The sequence below is a fragment of the Chiloscyllium plagiosum genome, unplaced genomic scaffold (genome assembly GCF_037043375.1).
Source record: "Chiloscyllium plagiosum isolate Xiang-an unplaced genomic scaffold, Cpla_swu_hap1 HiC_scaffold_19, whole genome shotgun sequence".
NCBI classification, from domain to species: Eukaryota; Metazoa; Chordata; class Chondrichthyes; order Orectolobiformes; family Hemiscylliidae; genus Chiloscyllium; species Chiloscyllium plagiosum.
Window position 1 is genome coordinate 56,165,210 of NW_028270157.1, and position 22,694 is coordinate 56,187,903.

A 22,694-nucleotide genomic window follows, 5' to 3' on the forward strand; every position below is an offset into this window, starting at 1 on the left:
CTCTGAAGTTTAACTTGCAGGTTGGGATTAAAAAAGCAAATGTAATGTTGTCATTTATCTCAAGAGGGTTGGTATGTAAAAGCAGCAATGTGCTCTAGTTAGGCCCCATTTGGGACACTGTGTCCAACGTTGGGCCCCACACTTCAGGAAGGACATACTGGCACTGGAACGTGTCCAGCGGAGGTTCACATGGATGATCCCTGGAATGGTAGGCCTAACATATGATGAATGGCTGAGAATCCGGGGTCTGCATTCATTTGTGTTTAGGAGGTTGAGGAGAGACCTAATAGAAATTTACAAGATAATGCATGGCTTAGAAAGGGTGGGCGCTGGGAAGTTGTTTCCGTTAGGTGGGGAGACTAGGACTCGTGGGCACAGTCTTAGAATTAGAGAGGGTCAATTTAGAATGGAAATGAGGAGACATTCCTTCAGCCAGAGAGTGGTGGGCCTGTAGAATTCATTGCCCCAGAGTGCAGTGGAGGTTGGGACGTTAAATGTCTTCACAGCAGAGATTGATAAGTTCTCGATCTCGCAAGGAATTAAGGGTTTTGGGAAGAGTGTGGGTAAGCGTAGTTGAAATGCCCATCAGCCATGATTAAACGGCGGAGTGGACTCAAGGGGCCAAATGGCCTTACTTCCACTCCTACGTCTTATGGAAAGTTGTACTTCCAAATAAACCTGTTGGACTAAAACCTAGTGTTGTGTGATTTTTAATTTTGTCCACTCCAGTCCAATACTGGCACCTCCACTTCATTATTATTATGATGACTTTGACTCATTAAGCTTATAGATCTGAAATGATTGCTTTCCACTGCTTCAGGTTTCTTAACAAATAGTGTGTGCACGGTGAGTGTGTATGGGCAGTGAGTGTGTGCGCGGTGTGTATATATATATATATATAATATATATGTGTGACCACAAATTTCTTTTTGCACTTCCAATTTTGTTTCCTCAAGGCCTTATAGATGTTCTATTGTTACTTTATCCACTCCTGGAGCCTTTCCATACACATCAATTTCAAATAATTCCTTACTCATTACAACATACAGAGCCAAACATTGGAAAGAAGTATGCTGAGAACGCGCTTGATTTGGAACACTGAACAATTCATTTGGATATCCTTTCCACCTTTATCAAATGATATTTTGCCATCGTTATCTTTTCTGTGCCTTCCTGGCTCCAACACATCTCATTATAGCATTTCTCTTTAGCCTTTCTAACTACAGATGGCCCTCATTTTCGTTTCAGTTTCCATCACACTTAGGAGTACTTTTTTTTCTCTAGCATCACTGGTAACATCTTGTAGGTCATCCATTGTTGCCACGACGTTCTTTGTCAAATTGATTGTACTTACTCTGTAGCTTTGTATACACTCTCTTACATGTTTTTCCATTTGCTTTCTATTTCCTGTTCTAAGTGTTTTTATTTCTCTCAGTACTAAGACATTCTGAATTTTTTTAAAACTTTTAAGAACGAATGACTTTGATATACTCGTCCTTCAGCATGACATCTTCAAAGTGGTAACACCTTTTTTCTTTCTTAATATTTGTCACAAAGGGACAAAGATCTGAATGTACATCCATATCAGGATACAAGTATGTTCTTTGTACCATTTCTAAAATGCTTCACCATCTAAATTAATTGATATACACATCAATTGAACTTCTCCATGCATTTCGTCTTCAAGTTGGTTATTTCAAGAAGATATATGCAATCATATCATTTTTCTGACCAAACTAATATTAATCTCTTCTGTTTCAATAGACAATAGGTGCAGGAGTAGGCCATTCTGCCCTTCGAGCCTGCACCACCATTCAATATGATCATGGCTGATCATACTTAATCAGTATCCTGTTCCTGCCTTATCTCCATAACCCTTGATTCCACAATCCTTGAGTGCTCTATCCAACTCTTTCTTAAATGAATCCAGAGACTGGGCCTCCACTGCCCTCTGGGGCAGAGCATTCCACACAGCCACCACTCTCTGGGTGAAGAAGTTTCTCCTCATCTCTGTCCTAAATGGTCTACTGCGTATTTTTAAGCTGTGTCCTCTGGTTCGGCACTCACCCATCAGCGGAAACATGTTTCCTGCCTCCAGAGTGTCCAATCCTTTCATAATCTTATATGTCTCAATCATATCCCCTCTCAGTCTTCTTAACTCAAGGATATACAAGCCCAGTCGCTCCAGTCTTTCAGTGTAAGTTTCTGGATGCAAGGATATTGGTAATCTTACAGTAAAAGCTCCTCAGTGAAAATGTAATCACTACACAACTCAATTCTGCATGAAGTGTGAATGTGATACACTCTCAAACAAGAATCTAAACTTAAACAGAGTCAATTATGCAGATCCTAAAACAGGTAGCTCCAGAGATAATGGATGCACTGGTTTGAATTTATCAAAACAACTTAGAATCAAAGCCTGTCCTGGTGCATTGTAAGTTAGCAAATGGAAATCATTATTCCAAAATAAGTAAGGAAGGAAGGAAGGAATAATTGGGGAAGCTACAGACTTGATATCAGTTGTCAGGAAAATGTTGAAATGTGGTCTTTAGGAGGAGAGGTGATAGCCTAGTGGTATTAGAGCTGCACTGTTAATCCAGACAACCAGATAATGTTCTGGGAACCTGGGTTTGAATCCCAAAATGGCAGACAGTGGAACCTGAATTCAATAAAAATCTGGAATTAAGAGTCTTATGATGACCATGAATCCATTGTTGATTGTTGGAAAAACCCATCTGGATCACTAATGTCCTTCATGGAGGTAAGATGCCATCCTTACTTGGTCTAGCCTATATGGTATCTCATATTATGATTTGAAAGCAGCTCTAGGATTTACATATTAATCAATTTAAACCTGCATCCCCATTCTAAGATTAAATACTCAACGCCAATTTGGGTTTGTTCAATTGTATGACACTTTGTTCTTTTACTATAAATTCTGTGTCCTACAATTCTGCCCCACTAGATACCTGATGAAGGAGCAGTGCTCTGATAGACCCACAGCAATGTGGTTGACTCTTAACTGCCCTCTGGGCAATTAGGGATGAGCAATAAATGCTGCCAAGCTAGCAACACCCTCATCCCATGAATGAATTTTTAAAAAGTAGAAAATAATGTAATAATCAGACAAAGTCAACATGGTTTTACAACAACAATAATGAAGGGAAATGGCACACTAGCCTTCATTAAAAAAGGCATTGGAGTACAAGGGGGAAGAAATCTTGCTATGATTGTACAGAGCTTTGAGAGACCTTATTTGGAATACATTGCACAATTTTGATCTCCAAATTGAAGGAAGGAGATATTTTCCTTGAGTACAACATTTTGGGGGATGGTGGTATTGAACTAGTAATCCAAATATCCAAGGATCAATGCACTCAAGACACAGCAGTAGAATTTGCATTCAATTAATTAATCTGAAATAAGATAGGCTTAGTAATAGAGTCCTGCATAAGATTTGAGATTTTTTGGCCAAGTAACAGTACTCTGATATTATGTAATGGTCAAAGAGTTTAATAAGGAAAAGTACTACTCTAACAATTTGAAATAAGTTGTCATACATTACACAGATTACATCTAAAATTCAATTTCCAGAGAAAGGGCTGCTGTAAAATGTTACACTTAGGCAAATGTCCAATTACTCCATTTGCTGCACACCATTTGCCAGTCCAGTGTGGAATAAGAGCGAGCAGAGGAGCAATTTCTGCAGTAACAGGGGACTAAATTATTGTAAAAAAAACCTCATATGTTGCAAGATATATTTTTTTGTCTGCTTTTGACAGCTTCTGATGTAGTCTGAAGTGCTATCTGCAATCATTTCATGACTTGTGATCAATGAAAAAAATTTTAAAAAAACAAAATCTTATGCCACAAAATCGTCTCACACTAGAGGCATGTCTGAAACATTTTGATGAACAGATAATTGCTTTGTAGCGAAGCCCATCAGCTGACCACTAGAAAGAGCATCACATAATTGCTCCACATAAACATACATTTGATCAACGGAAGCTGCTGTTTTCTCGTTCTGCAAAGCAGGCTTTCCATGAGTATCAAAGCAATTATAGATGATCAGCAAATCAGCACTTAATAAGTAGAAGAATTTGCATTTATGTCACACCTTTCATGATCTCAGAATATGCAAAAGTCCTTTAATGACTTACTTTTGAAGTGCATTCAATGTTGGCATGATGGGAAACATGACAGGCAATTTGCACACAGTAGGGTGTCACAATCAGCAATGTGATAATGACCAATAATCTGTTTCTTTTTAGTGATGTTGCTCGAGGATGGTTTGTAGCCAAAAACACTGAGGAGGATTCTTCTTTGAAATAAAATAATGGAACCAATTACATCCCAATGGGAGGGCCGAGGTGGCCTTATTTTAATTAGATAATTATTAGCAAAATGCACTTGCAGTTTATGAATCCGAGTTTAGGAACTTGCCGCTGGATAGAAATTAGACACTGCTTTGACACTAACTGCAAAATCCAACCCAACGTCACATACTGCTGACCTTGAAAAAAGCTGCTCACAAGTGATTTATCATGTGGAGGTACAGGTTATAGTCCAACGGGTTTATTTGAAAACACTAGCTTTCGGAGCACTGTTCCTTCATCAAGTGCTCATCAGGGGGAATAACTTAGATGCGGACTTTATAACAAAAAGATCAAAGGTCGTACAACTCATGCGAATGAATTGAACACACCTAAAATGCCTCTTAAACCTTTAAATCAGTCAGAATGGAGATACAGGTTTTGATTGATTAATATGCAAATCCCAGAATTTCTTCCAAGATAACAAGGTGTTATCGATATAAAGGAGGGTATAATGATCTCAATCCTGCCACTTGTGTGCAACACTTAACCTTTCCCAATGTCAGTTAGAACCTGGCACCAAGTTGCAGGGATCTCCTGTAATGCCAGCCACTCACATTGAAGCATTCTCAGATCACAAACCAGAAAGTAAAATTACTGGTCCCCTTCACTTCTAATAATTTTAATTTTAGAGATCGTGAAGTAAATGGTTGAGTCATACGTAGAAATTAAAATATCAGAAACTTCTTTAAAAATTAGGATGTGAAATTTCTGATAATAGGGAAATTAGATACTCAAAACATAAAATTACATTTGCAGTCAAAGTGAGGCCGTTAAGCAATTGTAAATGTAGTTGATCATTAAAAACGCAGTTACATTTCAGTCAACAAGTTGCAATGTTTATTTGGATTTTAACAATAAGGCCAAGAGCCTGAAAGTTGTATTTCCCAGGAGTTCAATAATTTCAAATTTAGGGACTGGCAACCACACACACTCTAGAGAATCACAGAATCACTAATACCATCTTCTGGTGCTCAGCATTTAACCACAAATGCGTATACAATACCTGAGAAATTCTTAGCAGTTCCTCGAGAGTAATGACTCACCAACAATTTTACCTCATTACCATTGCAAAAATCTAAGCCATTGAAAATGCATGATGAGAACGATTACCTCTCAAAAGAAAAAAAGTGACCATATTTACTAAATTTAAAAAAAAATTGCTAACAAAGTGAACATTACTTTAACTGTACACCTTTCAATGTATTCTTTTCTGTGTGCCATAGGTGAATGTGAATTCATATGTAAACACACTTGCTTCCTACAGTTTTAAGTTATGCCTTCAAGCCATTCTTGCCCACACAATCTGTGTATCACAGAAAGCTGTTATAATGCATACAAATAAGCTTGACCCAGCCCCTTTGGCAGTTAATTGGGAGTCACACAGAGACCTAATCCCAGCATGTCTGTCCTGTTTGCACCTGTCTTCCAAATTTCCAGTTAACTGGCAGATTTAACCCCAATGCTCCTTCAGGATTTCTCCAGCATTTATACACAACTGCCTTAAAATTTCACAATGTCGAGGAGCCGGTGTTGGACTGGGGTGGACAAAGTTAAAAATCACACAACACCAGGTTATAGTCCAATATGTTTATAAAATATTACATGGATTATACTCTCACAGGCCTATACTCCATCACACACACTTTACCAAGCATGCACACATGCAAACACACTTTCTCAGGCACACTCACATGCACACACACACTCTCTCTCTCGCGCTCTCACATGCATGCACACACACACACATATGTTTATGGGGTGAATTTGTATTGCAGAATTTTACTTGCAGATATATTATTTTTCTCAAAAAGTGTCCAGTCTGCAGTCAGTCAATCCATGTAATATTTTATAAATTCCACTTTGGAAATTGAACCAGTCTCTAGCCTCACTCCTTTGTGCATTGTCTGAGCTGAGATGTCACTGTTTTTTTTTATAAAACCTTAACTTATCTCAGGAATATGACGTAAAAAAAGTCCTGAGATTTCCATATTAATGAACCGGAACCTGCAACCCATTCTAAAAGATGAAAGGCTTAACAGCAATCTAGGTTTGTTCATTACAGTAGATAATTTCAGTTGCATGACACTCTAATCTTTTGCTATAATTTTGTGTCTTATGGTCCTGCTCCACAGCTACCTGATGAAAGAGCAGCGCTCCAAAAGCTAGTGCTTCCAAATGAACCTATTGGACTATTACCTGGTGCTGTGTGATTTTTAACTTTAAGATTTCAGGTTCAGCAAAGGACCAAATAATAGCATGAAGACAGCAAACTTCATTCTAGGATGTAGCCCCTGCTTCAAGCACTAACCTCTAGATTCAAAGTCACATTCAGATCAATTGAGGCAGTATTAAAATAAATTGTGGAGTGACAGTTTCATTCTGGCTCCTTATTTCCCCTCTTCCCTACCCCCACAAACCATTGATCCTACACTGCTCCACTGTATAAGGTGAGAAATTTGACATGTACAATTAGTCCAGCACTGGATTAAACCAAGAGTTGCACAGCTGGTTACATAAGGAGAAAGTGAGGACTGCAGAATCGAAAAGTGCTGTGCTGGAAAAGCACAGCCAGTCAGGCAGCATCCAAGGAGTAGGAGAGACGTGTTGAGCATGAGCTCATCAACAGGAATGAGGGTGTAGCCCAATGAGGCTGACATCAACAGTACAGGTTCAATTCCCATATCAACTGAGATTACCATTAAAGATCCCACCTTCTCAACTTCGCCCTTCACCTAAAGCATGGTGACCCTCAGGTTAAACCACTATCAATCTTCTCTGTCCGATGACAGAGCAGCCCTATGGTCCTCTGGGACTATGGCAACTGTACCTAAACCAGGCAACATCACTCAATGTATCCTTGCAGATCTGTGCAATTAGTACAGATTATAGTTCCAGTAAAGTGCAGAAACACACTCTCTTTCTTCTTTTATTTCACCTTTCTTCTATTTCAAAATGTTCCATATGGTCTCTATTTTCAGGTGTCAACCATGGTAGAAGTCAAAAGACTGTGGTTTCTTGTCCCATTTCAGTGTCACCTGGCACCATTGTAAATAAGAGGAGGGAAGTTCTCCCTGATATTCTGGCCAATATTTACACACCAGCTACCGCTATAACAGACCATTGGTCAAGATCTTGATGTGTGCAAACTGGCTGCCATGTTTCTGATGCCAAAACAATGAGTAATCTTCTCAACCAGCTCACTGGTTATAAAGCACTGTGGGATTTCCCCACAGCATCAGGATCACAGGTTTGATTCCGACTGAGTGGCTGTCTGCGCGGAGTTTGCACATTCTCGCCGTGTGTGCATTGGTTTCCTTCAGGTGCTCCTGTTTCTTCCCAAAGTCCAAAGATGTGCAGGTTAGTGGATTGGCCATGGTAAATTGTCCAGTGTTCAGGGATTTGTAGGTTAGGTGTATTAGTCACAGGAAATGCAGGATTACAGGGATAGGGTAGAGGGATGGGTCTGCATGGGATGCTGTTCAGAAGGTCAGTGTGGACTTGTTGGGTCAAATGACCTGTTTCCACACAGTAGGGATTCTGTGATATGTAGGTTGATAATAACAGGCTAAGTTTTGGTGAGATAGCTATCAGTAATAAGAAGTTAATAGCATACCAGAGAATGACATTCAATGCTTGAACATAATTCTGAATACCAAAATACCATGATAACAGAAGAGTGCAAAAACATCTTATTTGCTCTTGCAGTTCAGAAATCAGGTCATGAGGGATATGATCTTAAATCTCAGCCAAGTTTTACTTGGAGCCAGCACATCGCTGTTCCACCAGCCTTGACCATCCTTCTCCTATCAGTCACCCATTTCTCTTCTAATCCATTCCAGTCTCTCACCATCACATAACACACATTGCACTTCTAATAATCACTCCAACACAAGCTTGGAGCTCTGAATACTACAAAATCATTCCCAAAAAAACAACTAGAAAGAACTGCAAGATGTCCCCAGTCCCAATATCTCATTAAACTTGACCCATTGTCACTGTGTGTCAACCACCCAACTTCCTTTTATTAAATTGCCATGCCTCCTGGAGCGGCCGTTTCTCTCTTCTCTATTTTCCTCCCCTTCAAATAAAACTGCTATCATTGTTTACTTTTCAAACAAAAAAAAACATGATTGCTGTACTCCATGCAAACCACTGCCTCATCTCCAACATCCCTTTCTCTCCAAAACTGTTGATTTTGTTATCGCTTTCTTACATCCTCACGGTCACAATCTCAGACCAGACTGCCAAATGTATATGAAGATCTGGTTGGGGAACACTAACATTTCTTTAGACAAAATGAGAAATCCAGGAGGCTTGGTAAGAGAATTAAACCACAAGTTTCCACAGTTCTGACCAACAAATTTTATTATTCCATGTTAGAACATGTGCTATAATGCAGATTCAACTTATTGTTGGATTAATGTGGAGTAGAATCTGATCGAACATACAAACGTGTGCGTAAACAGCAAACACAATCAAGACAGAAACCATGGATTTCTTAGCAACATCTCCAGACGTGAACAACAGTGGATCATTGAATCTCATTACACTTTCACATTTGCCAATCTGGCCTTGAAAGCCCTCCCTCAAGAGCCATTCCCTCAAGAACTGCCTCACTGACTGCATTGGTCAATCGCCCTCTTTTCCTGGGGCTGCATTTCCCCTGGACTCAAACCTCACTCCAGTACTCATTCACAAAGATAACTCTACCTTTTCACCAACAGCGAGCCTCACTGAGCCAGTTCTGCCTTAGGTATTTATCTGAACTCCAATCTTGCTCAATTGTATCAAAATCATAGAATCCCACAGTGTGGAAACAGGCCCTTTAGCATAACAAGACCACACTGACCCTCCAAAGAGTATCCCACCCAAACCCATTTCCCTACCCTATTACTCTACATTTCCCCTGACTAATGCACCTACTTTACACATCCCTGAACACTATGGGCAATTTAGCATGGCCAAATCATCATTAAGTAAAAACCACACATGAGCTTTTCAATTCCCAGTCTCTTGGCTGCACTGGAGTATTAATGGTTGATAGACAGGAAACAGAGAGTGGAAATAAATGGATATATTTTGCCAAATGGCAGGTTGTGTCTCAGGAGGTACCCACAAGGATCAGTGCTTGGACCCCAGCTATTCATGATGAAATGGATGACAGAACAACTTGCAACACTTCTAAGTTTGCTCACAAAAATCTGAGTGAGATTGTGTGGAGGATGTAAAGAGGTTTCAATGTGATTAGGTGATTGACTGAGTAAGCAAGCACATAGCAGATGCAGTACAATGTTGCTCAAAGTGAAGTGATACACTGTAATGTGAAAAACAGAAGAGAGTATTATTTAAATGTTGATATATTGGTAAGTGCAAACATACAAAGGAATCAGAGTTTCTCTTGGTACACCAATCAACAAGCAGAGCAAGTGACCAACATGACAAATGCTATGTTGGTCTTCATTGCAAGAGGATTTCAGTTCAGAAGTAGGGCCACCTGACTGTGTTATACAGGGGCCTTGATTAGACCCAGAATATTGTGCACAATTTTGGTCACACTACCTAAGAAAGAATAAAACATCATAGAAGGAGTGCAATGGGGGTCCACGAGGCTAATATCAGCAGTAGGAGGACAGCTGTATGAGGACATGATTGGTCAAAATGAGAATGTACTCACTAGAGTTTAGAAGGATGAGAGGGGATCTGGTTGAAACATACAATTCTAACAAGGTTTGACAGGCTAAATGTGGGGAAGATGTTTTCTCTAGTTGGAGAGTCTTGAGTCAGGGGACACAGTCTCAAGATATAAGGTGAAAGTGAGGACTGCAGATGCTGGAGATTAAAGTCAAGAATGTGGTACTTGGAAAGCACAGCAGGCCAGGCAGCATCCAAGCAGGAGAATCGACATTTCGGGCAAAAGCACTTCATCAGGAATTCCTGCTCCTTGGATGCTGCCTGACCTGTTGTAATTTTCCAGCACCACACTCTCAACTCAAGATATAAGGTTGACCATTTAGGACTGAGATGAAGAAAAGATTCTTCAATCAAAGGCTAGCAAATCCATGGAATTCTCTACAACTGAGGTCAGGCCACTGAATTTTAAAAAACTCACTCTTGAATGTTAAACATTTTAAAGACATCAGGGTTATGTGGACGAAGCAGGACTATGGTCTTCAGATACATGATCGGCCATGATCAGACCATCAGGCTTGAATGGTCTACTCCTATTTCTTATTTTCTTATTTTGCGATGGTGTCAGGTGTAAGGTTTACATATTTATAGTTAAGGACTAACTGGAAAAAGCTGTGAGTTTTTTGTAGGTATTTGGACATTGTATTTGGATTGAAGAAGGAATTCTTTGGAAATAAAGCCAACAGATTAATGAGTACTGTGGAGTTTTGGCTTCTTAATGGAAATCCAGATGATTTGACAAAAAGCTAAGCAAAGTATTCAAAGAGATGGAGGTTATTGCCTTAATTACTTAAAAACATGGCTTTGAGAGGACGATGGGACCCAGGAGTCAGTAAGGGAAACCCCCTACACAACTCCCTGCCAAAATCCAATTGTGTGTACAAGTCCCATCTGAGCCCTGACTCCAACACCCGGCTGTCTATTAATTGCTAGAGCTTTTGGGTGAGTTCTAGCAGGGCAGAGCTATGCAAATGCACTTGGCTTATCAGCAAGTATTTAACCAAATTGGTGTGGTTCAGCTGCCTCTTCTCCTGTACTGCTACTATGGAATCTGCTTCTCTTTGTCAAATTCATCCTTCTCTCACTTGCTGCCTCAAAACCTTTGAACTCCTCCCCTAAACTACCAAACACCTTGCAATAAACATCTACTCTTGCCAGCCAGAATTGAATTATGCCATCGAGCAACTCTTGGAACTGGGTAACCATAGATGTTACCAAGTCACTGGTTGCTAGCCTGATCAGTGCAAACCAAAGGGACAGAAGGGAAAAATTTCAGCAAAATGCACATCATTCTCATAACTCCAAGTTGTAATCTCTCCAGTTGGCTTTATACCCTTGCCATTGCATTGAAATCTTATCATTAAACTATACTTACTTTTACTGACCAGACTTCATTATTCCGCCCACCCTCCTAACTACCTCTCTCTAACTACTGACAGTCAATCATACGATTATCCTCTTGTCAGTCATCCAGTTCAAGATGATATTGGTCTCACTTGGACTAACAGTCTATGGCCAGAACCCTTCCAGCATGGACTTCACTTTTCATCCTTTGCCTTGAAGTTCCACCAAGAATATGTCCTGGCTCCGTCCTTTTCCTCATCTCCATCTTGCCTCTTGGAAATTGTTCACAGAAATTGGATCAGCTTAATAATCTCTCTTGGTCTTTCCCTCCATCTGTGCTGCAAGACAGCTTGTACAACCCATATAGGCCTAGATGGGTTGCATTTTCTCCAGTTAAATAGTGAAGAATTTATGCCATCTTTGACCCCACCATGCACCTTACACAGCTTTGCTAATGGTTTATTATCCTCTTCAGTTACCGTTGTTCGCAGAATCACAGCGTTTACCCATTCAGGAATAATACTGCTCTCCAAAACGAGCCTCAAATGACACACCATTACAGCATGATTTGCTTCAACCTCTAACATCAAGTAGCGACACCCCAACATCAGCCACCTGGGGCTGAATCCCTCAGTTATGCATTTCACACTCAAAGATTTGACCATTCACTCTGTATTAACTCTGTAGTCTCCTTCAAACATACAGATCCATCCTCCCTGAACTTACCACACATTCACTATGACATCTTGCCCACCTACAGTATGGCTGCTGAAGTGTTAAAGGGTTAATGCTAATTTATAAACAAAATAGTCCACCAGAGTTTTGTAAGACTTCAAAGAAAATAGAAAATAGGAGCTGGAGTAGGCCAATTGACCCACTGGGCCTGCTGCATCATTCAACAGAATCATGGCTGATCATTCAACTCAGTAGGTGTTCCTACTTTCTCCTCTTTGACTCCTTTAACCCAAGAACTATTTCTAACTCCTTCTTGAAAACATTCAAGGTTTTGGCTTGAATTGATATCTCTGGTCGCGAATTCCACAGGCTCACCACTCTCTGGGTGAAAATTCACACACAACTAGCAGAACTACAGGCAGATAGTTCCCTCAAAAAGGTACTGTGTAAAGTCTTGCGCCAGACTTAATAAACCTTGTGGGCGGCACGGTGGCACAGTGGTTAGCACTGCTGCCTCATAGCGCCAGAGACCCGGGTTCAATTCCCGCCTCAGACGACTGACTGTGTGGAGTTTGCACGTTCTCCCCGTGTCTGTGTGGGTTTCCTCCGGGTGCTCCGGTTTCCTCCCACAGTCCAAAGATGTGCATGTCAGGTGAATTGGCCATGCTAAATTGCCCGTAGTGTTAGTTAAAGGGGTAAATGTACGGGAATGGGTGGGTTACGCTTCAGCGGGTCGGTATGGACTTGTTGGGCCGAAGGGCCTGTTTCCACACTGTATGTAATCTAATCTAAAAAAAAATCTGAAAAATCTTTATAGGCAATCGCTCGCTGATAAGTACAATTGTCCACCTAGGAAATTCCGTGCCACTGCTTGTGAGTTCTGATGAGCCCTGGAACTACATCTCCAACCACACATTTGGTAGATGTGTCTTTGGCCTTGAGATCACGGACATTCCTTCCTCTGATTCCTTCCCTCCAAATATTCTCAAAACAAATTGTGTTCCTTCTTACAGGAGGTTCCTCTAAGTCTGTTTCTTCTGAACAAAAGTCTCCCACACACTGACATCTATGGTACATTTCTTAAGGGAAGCCTTCAGGGAGTCTTTGAAATGCTTCCTGGGTCTTGCTCAGAGATGGGCAAAGAAGTTTGGCTGTGGGGGTGGAACTCAGGCATCTGCAGCATATGGGCAGTGGAGATGGATTCTGATAATCATGGCCTCACCACGAGCGGTATTGGCCTCTTCAAGGATGATGTGGAGAATCCATTTCAAACACAAAACAGTACCTTCTATTGCATGAGATAACTTCAAACTTACAATCAGACTTTGCACAAACCGCATCACCTGTAAAACCAGACCAACGTAACTACCACCTTAGATGACAACTGGCCTTCACTGCTCTGCAATTCCTTCCATTTTCCTTGTGTGTATCCTCTTTCACTTTACCCCCTACATTTTAATGTTACACTTCTAGGATAACACTTTGTCATTAAAGATGCTACATAAACGCAAATTGTTGTTACTCTTACGTTGAGCAGAAGTGAAAACAGTGCAAATCACAGTCAAATGAATCACTGCAATAAGAATGCTTAATTAGGATGATTCCCTAAAAAAAGATTAGGGAGTTAATTCAGTTAATAGCTGCTAAAACTCAAGGTTCCATCACTGGTCTGCTTCAGGAAAAATGTAATTGGCTACACAACTGTGGCTTAGGGAAGAGTTTTATCCTAACTCAAGAGTCCTGCTAACTACTGGAAGTGAATTGCCAGATATCAAGTGAGGATTGGTTCCAGCACAACAATGATGCCATTCCTCGACAAATTCTCACCATGAATGCTGTGATATGAATTATATTTATTGAGTCAGGCAGTGGAAGATGCTTGGCACCTCTGAACACTTATCACAGCAAGGAATCAACACCTTCAAAAGGACAGGAAAGAGAAAAACTGACATTTGTGTCATCAGCACAGCAAGAATACTGTTGCGTCATGAATCACAGCAGGCTAGCTGCAGAAGGGTATTCATTTTCTGTTCTCTGGCAGAGTTAGTTCAATTTTCATTTTATTACAATGTTGTCACAGGAAACAGCATGATAAATGCAGTCTCTGAAAAAGGGAACACAATCTCAAAAGGGGTTTCTCCAAAAGCCCCATGCTCTTCTGGCTTCCTCTGCAACTTTCCCCACTCAGCCACTAACAGCCATGCCTTCAGCATGCCTCAGCACTAAGCTCCGAAATTTACTCTGCACCTCTATCCCTCCCTTACTTTCGGGCATTCATTAAAACCCACCTCTGATTAAGTTTGTCTCCTGTCCAGAGCTCTGTAAAATGATGTTCAGTGACACTGCTGTGGAATTTGGACATTTCACCCCATTCAAGGGGCTATAGAAATCAAAGGGTCGTTTCTGGCAACAGTAATTGGCTGCAAGCAGCATCCAGCTTTTGAGTTGCTGTTTTAATCACAGTTTGCTGATATAGAATGGGCTGTGAACTGAATGTGCAGTATATTATTCATGCCAGCAAGGTTAGGAAAGCAGACAAACACAACAATCTGAATTAATAGAGAAATCGCACAAGGATTTCACAAAACCCTTATATAAACATATCTACTGACACTGAGCCAAAGGTGAAGACTTTAGGAAGAAAATGATGAAATTTAAGGGATGCAAGTGCAGACATAGAATCAGAGTCCCTACAGTGTGGAAGCAGTCCATTTGGCCTATCCAGCCTGCTCTGACCCTACAAAGGGTATCAGACTTAGCCCCCTACCTAATCCCTGTAATCTTGCATTCACCTAGCCTGCACATCCCTGCACACTATGGGGCAATTTAGCATGGCCAATCCATCTCTAACCTGCACACCTTTGGACATTGGGAGGAAATCAGAGGACTTGGAGAAATCCCATGCATTCACGAGGAGAATGTGCAAACTCCACAGACGCACAGTTGCCTGAGGGTGGAATCGAACCCGGGTCCCTGGGCGCTGTGAAGCAGTAGTGCTAACCAGTAGGTCACCACACCAGCCTTCATGGAGATGATTATGGGTGCAATCCTGGAGACTGTGGTATTCATAGACAGCTATGAGGTGACTTTATTTAGAGAGTCAACTGTTATTTTCTGAGTGCTTTGAATTATCCCTCACTCTGACAGCCAGCGCCAGTGTTTCATTTCCTTTCCTTCCTGAGCACTCTCCTCTCACTGTGGTGATTTACAAGTAAAAGCATCTTGACCTGTAGGTTACCATCCATGACATTAAAATTAATAGCATTCAACCTAACCTCTGCTCCACAACATCAAAACAACACATATCACATTGAAAAATTCATGCCTAGAGGATAAAAACACTACTTGGACAGAGCTAAGTTGTGGGCTCACATTTCTCATTGGTAATGTAACAACCACCTCAGTTACGTGCGACGACAATAAAGTATGGTCTACTATTGCATATTTGCATGTGAAGCTTGGAAAGCCGAGTAAGTGTCACTATCTCGGTCACGTAATTATCAAAACTTCTAGCAGATGCACTGTCAGGTGAAATAGTCCCCAGCCTATTTTGTGTTCTGACATGGGCTTTTTCCTTTGGTGCTGAAAATGTGTTGCTGGAAAAGCGCAGCAGGTCAGGCAGCATCCAAGGAGCAGGAGAATCGACATTTAGGGCATGAGCCCTTCTTCAGGAATGAGGAAGGTGTACCAAGTAGGTTAAGATAAAGGTTAGGGAGGAGGGACTTGGGGGAGGGGCATTGGAAACGCAATAGGTGGAAGGAGGTAAAGTTGAGGGTGATAGGCTGGAGTGGGGGTGGGGGTGGGGGCGGAGAGGTCAGGAAGAAGATTGCAGGTTAGGAAGGTGGTGCTGAGTTCGAGTGTTATGACTGAGAATGTGGCTGAAGTGCTTCTGGGCAGAGGAGATGACCTGGGGTGTGCAGTGAGAGAGGGACTCACTGAAAACCTTGTAGAGGGAGGAAGAGAGCTTCTTCAAGGAAGGCATCCTTGCAAGAAGCTCTTCAACCACGTTCTCAGTCCCAACCCTCGAACTCAGCACTGCCTTCCTAACCTACAATCTTCTTCCTGACCTCTCCGCCCCCACACCCACTCTGGCCTATCACCCTCACCCTTACCTCCTTCCTCCTATCGCATTTCCAACGCCCCTCCCCCAAGTCCCTCCTCCCTACCCTTTATCTTAGCCTGCTTGGCACACCTTCCTCATCCCTGAAGAAGGGCTCATGCCCGAAACATCGATTCTCCTGCTCCTTGGATGCTGCCTGACCTGCTGCGTTTTTCCAGCAACACATTTTCAGCTCTGATCTCCAGCATCTGCAGTCCTCACTTTCTCCTAGAAGATTTTTCCTTTGGTCTCAATTTTTGGTTCTTGTACACAGCACTTACTGCAAGAGGTGCCTCTTCTCAAGAAAAATATCTAACTATTCACTGTATCCCATCTCCTGGCTTCCCAAACAGGGTAATTCACCTGTGCTGCACTTCTCACAGTAAGAGTTCCAAAACCACACCACAAGATGAAGTTCCCTAGATCATTAACCACTCGCCACTTGCAGATTCTGTAAAAGGAATAATGATGCAGCCTTTTAAACAGTAATTTCAGTCTTTTAAGTGCTCTGCTCACTTGTCCCTGGTAAACACTTTCCCAGAGCAACTCAGTAGAACCTTGGACACCATGGCAACGTGCATTAGAGCACACCCACACCATGTGACTAGGTCATCTGCTGACATCAATCCTTAAAGCACACGACAAAGGCCAGCATGCATTGTCATGTTATCACATGATCAAGGCAGAATTAACCTCCTCGGAATGATTAATGTGCAGGTTTATTAAGGGATGATAAATAACAAATTGTAAGGAATTATTCAACACCAGAACATTTTGGATATTATCATAATGGGGCCATGTTAATTTAGGTCTCACTTAAAATTAAATGCAGATTCCTGCTCAGAGATAGACACTAAGTTCAGTAAAGGGTTAGAACAGACCAATACATTTCTGGTAAAGCTTAACAAAGGTTGTCCACGTTTTGATTAATAGCTGCTTTATACCTAACCAATTAAAAATAAGAGCAAATTGTAATTTCCCCCAACACAAAAGGAATAAAGATACAGGAAGTATTTTTGCTTTGTATCTCATTTCTCATTAGTTATACCTGGATTCCTGCCAACTTAGATTTGTGACTTAGATTTTGATTTTAATTAAATTCAATATTTCGTCACAAAACTTTGAAACATCAGCTATCTGGGGAAGGGCAATGGCTCAGGGAAAAAAGTATAGATTGCTTGTTCGTATAACCTTACCATTTTGACTATGACCCACTGTAGCCACAAGCCAATTTAAAATGCATAGATCATCCTACAGCTCTAATGATTATTCACATGTCACAGAGGTCTGGGTTTTAGAAGTGGGATGATCACAAATACTAATTCCAGATTTCAGGCATTAAATCATTCAAAATGAGGAAGATATACTAAACCACCGTCAATTAATGTTCTTGGCTCAGACAATCACTTTAGTCTCCAAGACATATTTGCATGTGCAGTGAAGCAGGTCCCACAGTGACATACATTTCACCTCAGTAGTATAGACTGAATTTTCCTTGAGCACAGCAGGGAGCTGGTAACATTCGATGAAAGCTTCTGACAATCCCTCACTCTTGTCGATGCCTTTAACAACCTTTCATTCAAACATGAATTAATCTTGGTACAGATCACCCACAAAATATACAAGTGTCTGAAAAGCATTCAGTCATGCCAGAGCAACAAAAGGTATGGACAATGTTGAAGTAGGTAATTGTGTTCTATAACTTTCCTCACCTTGCTTCCCATTAAGACTCCCAGTTCCTCCATCTCTGTCGCATCTGTTCCAAACATACCAACTTCGAGGAGGGAGCCTCTGAAAAGTCCACCTTCTTCCTCAACCTAGGATTCCCCAGCACCATCATTGACAAGGCCCTCAACTAGGTCTGACCCATCTCCCGCACTTCAGCCCTCACCCGCTCCCTTCCATCCTGCAACAGTGATAGTTTAGATTTAGATTAGATTACAGTACAGTGGGGAAACAGGCCCTTCGGCCCAACAAGTCCACACCGACCCGCCAAAGCACAACCCACCCATGCCCCTACATTTACCCCTTACCTAACACTACGGGCAATTTAGCATGGCCAATTCACCTGACCTGCACATCTTTGGACTGTGGGAGGAAATCGGAACACCCAGAGGAAACCCACGCAGACACGGGGAGAAGGTGCAAACTCCACACAGTCGCCTGAGGCGGGAATTGAACCCAGGTCTCAGGCGCTGTGAGGCAGCAGTGCTAACCACTGTGCCACCGTGCCGCCCACAGGTCCCCCTTGTCCTTACCTACCATCCCACCAGCATTCACATCCAGAGGAGCATTAGCCACCATTTTCGTCACTTCCAGTGGGACACTACCATCAGATAGATATTCCTCTCCCCTCCCTAGTCAGCATTCTGCAGGGACCGTTCCCTCCGGGATACCCTGGTCCACTTCTCCTTCACTCCCAATACCACCCGCCGGCTCCAGGGCACCTTCCTTGCAACAGCAGGTGTAACATATGCCCACTTACTTCCTCCCTCAGTATCCAAGGGCCCAAACACACCTTCCAGCTGAAGCAGCATTTTATCTGCACTTCACACAAACTAATCTATTGCATTTGCTGCTCACAATGTGGTCTCCACTACATTGGGGAAACGAAGGGTAGAATGGGTGACCGCTTTGCGGAACACCTACGTTCTGTCTGCAAAAAAGACCAAACTTCCTGTTGCCTGTCCCTTCAACATGCCACCCTTTTCTGTCTGTGTCTCAGCCTTGGTGCAGTGCTCCAGCGAAGTTTAGTGCAAGCTGGAAGAACACCACCTCATTTTTTGCTTGGGGACCTTGCAGCCCTCCAGATGCAATATCGAGTTCAATAACTTCAAGGCTTGTACTCCTCCCATGTCCTTACCCCAACCCCAACACTCCAGACCTTGTTTTCACATGGTATGCTATTACAAACAACCCACTAACAGTCCCCATTAATAGCCATTCATCCTCCCAGCCAGATCATTCTCCACTCCTTTGTCTGTCCAACTGCTCTCTCTCTCTCTTTGGGCTCTATCCCCACCTATCATTCACTCCTTACCCCCTTCCCTCCACCCTATCTTCTGCATAAAAAACATCATTTTCCTGGACCACAGTTCTAAGGAAGGGTCACTGGACCCAAACGTTAACTCTGACTTCTCTCTACAGATGCTGCCAGACCTGCTGAGCCTTTCCAGCAGTTTCTACTTTGGTTCTATAGGAATCTGATTAGTCAACAAGTATGTTGGAAGTCACTTGTACAGGCAGCCTAGTTGTCCCTTATGCTCATTCTTTATGAAGTAATAATTTTAGATGTTAAACAAAACGATCTTCACATTTATTAACAACATTCTATTACATGGCTCTCTGCATGTAACAATTTATAAAACAGTTTATCAGTTAAAATCATTGACTCAATGTTTGAAAATGCCAGCTATTTTGATCCACTTTAAAATATATTTTGAACATGGAAAAAATTGAAGTCATTAGTTAAATTCCTTTTCTGAGCCATTTTAGTCTGTGCAATTGGTAAAAAAAAGAACTCTCATTTAGGAGGTCCACTCTCAAAAGTAGCATTCTTTTAACTTCTCATTGTAGCCACTCAATTAGTATTGAGCGACTTGGCAAGCATTTAACTGTAAGAGGCATCACAGATTATTCTGATAATAGGCTTTCCTAATGACCAAGCATGGGCCTTTAGCCACTGAACAGAAGCAGAGACGTTGCACCCTTTGAGAAATATGACCAATGTTAATACCTAAACTTGAGTCTAGAACTGAAAGGAAAGCTTGGTTTAAAAAAAGGGAACTGCAATCCATTTCTGTGCTTTGATTCATGTGGCGCAGTCAGACAAATATAGAATTTACTTGACTTCTGGCTTCCAAATTAACATCTATTCTCCAAACATAATTACACCAGTCTTGATAAAACTAATTGCATGAATGAGATGTACAGCATCAAAACAGGCTCTCTTAAAGAAAAGTAAAGCCCAAATCTGTTCAATCTTTCTCAATAGCTGTAACCTCTCAGATTCAATACAATTTTTGAGATTTTTCTAGCATTTCCATAGTGAGTTTTAACCTTTTAAAATCAAAAAACCAGGTTATAGTCCAACAGGCTTATTTGGAAGTACTGCTCCTTCAGCAGGTGGTTGTGGAATATAAGATCATAGGACACAAAATTTATTTTGTATAAATTCTGTTTCCAAGATCTTATACTCCACAACCACCTGATGAAAGAGCAACACTCTGAAAGCTAGTGCTTCCAAATAAACCTGTTAGACTATAACCTGGTGTGTGATTTTTAAACTTTGTACACCCCAGTCCAATATCGACATTCCAAATCATTGATTTTAAGAGAGAGAGACTGGAATTACGAAATGTACATGGCATTTTCAAGCGGAACATCACATTGCTACTTTTGAAGTCTACTTTGGGAGTCCTTTGAAGTCGTGGTCGGGTTTCCGAAAGTAATGACTTGAAGCAAAATAACTTTAAGTGAAGCAAGGTGTCCCATAGGAATCAATGAACCAGTTAGGTTCCTGCAGATAAAAACAAAAGGAACTCAGCAGGTATGGGTGCACATGTGGAGAAACCACAGAAGTCACTGGACTCAATGTTATGTCTCAATGTTATGTTATGTTTTGAGTTTCTCCAGCATTTCGTTTTTATCTCAGATTTTCAAAGCTCCTTATGCTACTATTTTAGATTCCTGTGGGTCATCAACGTACAAGTTGAAATACTGCACCATACATGTGCACTGTGCATTCTTAGCTAAACTAAATTCAAAATTAAAAACAAGTTTCTAAATATTGTAGAATTACCATATTAATTGAAGGGAAAGCATTGCAGTTCACATGATGGGTGGCACGGTGGCACAGTGGTTAGCACGGTTCAATTCCCGGCCTCAGGCGACTGTCTGTGTGGAGTTTGCACATTCTCCCAGTGTCTGCGTGGGTTTCCTCCGGGTGCTCCAGTTTCCCCCCACAGTCCAAAAATGTGCAGGTTAGGTGAATTGGGCATGCTAAATTGCCCGTAGTGTTAGGTGAAGGGGTAAATGTAGGGGAATGGGTTTGGGTGGGTTGCTCTTCGGAGAGTCGGTGTGGACTTGTTGGGCCGAAGGGCCTGTTTCCACACTGTAATTAATCTAATCTAAAATGGCTATTTTTGGAATGTCAGTGTGCAGCTTTTCTACTGAGGCAACATATTCGAAATACAAAGTGGGAAGTATTTATTAGACTGGAAACTAATGACGATAGTCAACCAAATGCTATAATACCAACAAATAATATTAAAGCTCCACTTCAGCAGTGAAAATGGAAAGCAAGGGTTAATAGTTGGTGATGTGCTGTTTTCATCTCTTTCTCTGGAAGTGCTCTACTTCAAGCCTGAATTTTTAAATTAGAAATCCAGGAGCAGGAAAATGAGAAATCTCCATTATTCCCCAAGTGATCTTCAGAGCCCACTCCACTCCAGTACACAATGGTGCAAAATGTCAGGATAGGTGCATGAATTGGAAAGACCATGACTGTAGCAGTGGCACCAAATTCACACTTTGCCCACAACTGCCAACACTCACCTCATGCCCCACCCACTTTCACTCCTCACCACTAATCACTTGTGTAAGTTCCAACCTTGTTTTCAGTCCCATCACAGTAGAGAGCAGTCTCTCCTCCTGATCCTACTTCACTCTCCTCCCCAGGATGAGAACAAATGGACTGTACCAGGAATGGCCTGAATAGACCATTGTGAAATCCCCTTGCACATTGCAAAGAATCAATAGAAGATTGCAGATAGACACTGACATGCAATGATGCACAATTCCAATGACCACAATGCATGTAAATTATGTCAACATGAAACAGCAATACAAAACTGAAAAAGGCCCCAAAAATTAACCAATGCTATGTATAATTGGGATGAAACAGAGCAACCTAAAACAAGGCCTTAATGTTCCTGGAAAAATAGATCCCATTGTTTCATTAGTATTTTGTATTACTTAGAGGAAATGGCATTTATTTCCATAGTAACAGATGTTTTATCTCTAGGTTCATTTGTTCTTCTCTCCCATTCAGTTTATTTTAAAGTATAGGTGATGCTTTGGTTTATCCTATCAAAGTGAGCGGCCTCACAATTATCAATGTTAAAACTATTTGACCCATTCTGTGGAATTCATTAGCGCAAAAAGCTGTGAAGGTCCAATCTTTGATAGTGATAGAAAAGTTCTTGATTGGTAAGGGGATCAAGAGTTAGAGGGCAGGCAGGAGGACAGGGTTGAGAAACACATCAGTCAAGACTGAATGGCAGAGCAGACTCAAGGGGCTGAATGGCCTAATTCTGTTCCTTTATCTTATGTTTCTTTGGCCATTTTTCCTTGGTGTTAGAGCTACTTCCCCGTAGTTTGGAATCATCAACAAATTTTGGTTATGAGGTTTTGCTCTTTTTTTCATCTAGAAGTGCTCTTGCGCACAACTGAATATTGATTTTTAACCATCACGCCAAATCAATGACTTTTTTTCCATGTATTAACCAACA

The 22,694-nt window shown here is 41.4% G+C and overlaps 1 protein-coding gene across 13 annotated transcripts in view; it reads right to left on the minus strand.

Annotated features, from left to right (window-relative positions):
• The window catches only part of cadps2 (Ca++-dependent secretion activator 2), a 718,900-nt gene that overhangs the window by 521,223 nt on the left and 174,983 nt on the right, over positions 1 to 22,694 (minus strand). The window lies entirely within an intron of this gene.